Source organism: Schistocerca americana, chromosome 5, assembly GCF_021461395.2.
Source record: "Schistocerca americana isolate TAMUIC-IGC-003095 chromosome 5, iqSchAmer2.1, whole genome shotgun sequence".
In the NCBI taxonomy this organism is placed as follows: domain Eukaryota; kingdom Metazoa; phylum Arthropoda; class Insecta; order Orthoptera; family Acrididae; genus Schistocerca; species Schistocerca americana.
Genome location: NC_060123.1, coordinates 480131809 through 480134826, shown reverse-complemented (window position 1 = coordinate 480134826; position 3018 = coordinate 480131809). Strand labels below are relative to the sequence as shown.

The 3018-nt window shown below is 43.9% G+C and overlaps 1 non-coding gene across 1 annotated transcript; it reads left to right on the top strand.

Annotated features, from left to right (window-relative positions):
• The first annotated feature begins 2542 nt into the window (after window positions 1–2542).
• LOC124617263 lies at window positions 2543–2649 on the top strand. Its single transcript, XR_006980018.1, has one exon. It is a non-coding gene; the product is annotated as a U6 spliceosomal RNA (small nuclear RNA).
• The last annotated feature ends 369 nt before the right edge of the window (window positions 2650–3018 follow it).

Below are 3018 nucleotides of genomic sequence, written 5' to 3'. Positions count from 1 at the left end.
TACCTACATTTTATTTATGTTTGCAGGAAAAAATGGTGTATTTGGACCGCAAGTTCAGCAACAGGTGAGTAGGGTACCGGCGCAAACGCCGAATGTCATTCTGAATGGCAGTGCGTCAGGAAAAATGGAGGAAAGACTAATGAAAGACTTTAATGAAAGTGTGATTGCTCCTTACAAGGACAAATATTTTGCCATACTCCTTGACAGCTATACAGGACAGAAGGATTAGGCGTTGTACAATTTTAGTGTGGGAGTAGACGTGATTACCATTACTCCCGGTTGTACACCTTTTTTGCAACCGTTAGATGTGTTTGGTTTTCGGCAAGTGAAATACTTTATGAAAAGACTATGATTTTGTGAAGCTGCACAGGTACACAGAGCAGTATTGTTTACGTGATCGTGTGTCAATCATCAAAGGTTCAAATGGCTCTGAGTACTATGGGACTTAACTTCTGAGGTCATCAGTCCCCTAGAACTTAGAATTACTTCAACCTAACTAACCAAAGGACATCACACACATCCATGCCCGAGGCAGGATTCGAACCTGCGATTGTAGCGGTCGCGCAGTTCCAGACTGTAGCGCCTAGAACCGCTCGGCAAATATCAAAGTTCAGGCACTCACACAAAATCAACTTCGCTCTCCAAAATTCCAGGACATGTTCAGATTTGCTTGGACATATGCAGGATTTGACGGTCTACACACGGAAAAATTTAAAAACGTTAAAAACATATGTTTTGACAGAGCACAGGGAAAACTGTGAGACTGTGAAGCTGTTGCATTCATTTGTTGCAGTTTATGTGACAATCTCGCATGTTTTCATCAGTGTTTGTGGAGTGATCATCACATCCACAAGAAAACCTAAATCGGGCAATGTAGAAGAACCCTTTTACCCATTCGCGAAGTGTACAAGTTAGGTGCGTCGACAACATATTCCTGTCATGTGTTGCACATGCCGTTACCAGTGTCGTATAGAATATATCGGACGTGTTTTCCTGTGGAGGACTCGGTTGACCTACGACCTTGCGATCAAATGTTTTCGGTTCCCATTGGAGAGGCACGTCCTTTCGTCTACTAATCGCACTACGGTGCGATCGCAAAACACAGACACTAAACTTATTACGGTGAACAGAGACGTCAATGAACGAACGGACAGATCATAACTTTGCGAAAACAAAGAAAGTAAACTTTTCACTCGAGGGAAGAGTTGAACCAAGAACCTCTCGTTCCACAGCTGCTCTCGCTAACCACGGGGCCACGGCGCTACTGAGCTTACTTCCTCCTTGATGTTGCCTATTTTACGCATGGACTACTGAGTTTGCACATTTTGATTATTTTTTTCATAGTTCCACACAACTTCTTCCTGTTTTCTCGATTGATCTGTGTTCAGTTTTTCAAGGCCTATCCACTGTGCCAACTTATAACTAAATCTGAGGGGGGTGCGATGGGGAGGTTCCCTTGTCAGAGTAGCGTTATTATCTGCCTCTCTTACGCCACTGACTCACATACGCATTTGTAAGTCTCATGTTGTACTTCACCAAGAGAAGGAAGTACCGGTATGTAATTCTCATGAAGTTAACGCAAATGTTTCTCCGTAACAATATTTAACTCTTTCCACTGGGGAAGTTACCACAACTCTGTAGTCCTCGTATCGACACCATTACAACACTATATTGTTTTCAGTACAATAATTACAGTAAACGCAAATAGCACTGTTGCTATTCGTGTTCGTCCACATGAAGATGGCTCGTTCCATTAAAAGTCATCAACTGATTCCTTGAAAAAAGCTACAACTTTTTTTTTTTTAAATTTCGGCGGATATTAATGTAGGAGTAAATAGTAAAATAATAACTCCTTTACGCCGTATCTTTTTCAGAAGTTCATGATACGACATTTTGAAGAGTTACTCACAACTGCCCAAAGTACATGGAATTTCGCTTCTTTCTCTGCGTAATGAAATACTCACGAACATACTTCACTCGATCGCATTATTGACAATTGGTGATTACAGTTATTGTCAGTACCGGCGGTTGAAATAAGAGGACGCACAGCTGGTGAGTCGCAGTTGAAGAGGCAGAGGAGAAAGCTGTAATCCTCGCAACTGGAAGCCGAGATCGCGTCGCTCGTTTTCAGCCGAGACCAATTGCCCGCCTGTGCTCATCCCAGCGGCAGCCAAAGCGGTCTCTGGTAATGGCGGCAGCGATGTATCTGAAACTGGGCTTCAGCGTCTCAATCTGGTGGCAGATCTCGGATTCAAAAGCTATTTCAGTTCCTAATTGCAAGGGTGTCACAGCAGACACGTCTGTCTTATCGCGAAAGACGTAAAACTTAGGACATCTTTGGTTACAAGTGTAAGGTCTGGTCGTGCAACTTAACGTACAATGCGCTGCCTAGCAACACAGTTGGGAAGTTTCCAGCATGAGATTTTCACTCTGCAGCGGAGTGTGCGCTGATACGAAACTTCCTGGCAGATTAAAACTGTGTGCCCGACCGAGACTCGAACTCGGGACCTTTGCCTTTCGCGGGAAAGTGCTCTACTTGCCCGTACTCGCTTCGGCGGTACATATACTAAAATTGGAACGAAACAGAGAAGATTAGCATGGCCCCTGCGCAACGATGACACGCAAAATCGTGAAGCGTTCCACATTTAAGTTCGCCGGAGGACGGCGTGGAGGTAGGATATAGTGTGGTGTGCGCTGCGCCGTCTGTGCTTCCGCGTGGTAAGTCTTGCGCTTGCTGCGGCTTAAAACTCTGTTTATAGAACACTTCGAATAGTAATGAGTAGCATGCAGTAATGGCTCAACCAAGTCGAAAAGATATGTTGAAACTTACCTTTGATCCTCGATATGCCAGACCCAAGTCGTTTGAAGTAGAACGTTGGTTAGAAGAAGATGTGAAGCTCTCCTATAATGATGTAATTGGGATCCACCTGTCGATTGTAGCTTGTGTCGTGTTTGTTAAAATGCGTAGAAAATGCGAAAAAGTAGCTGAGTCTTCCGGAGGTGTCATAAAATTTAAGC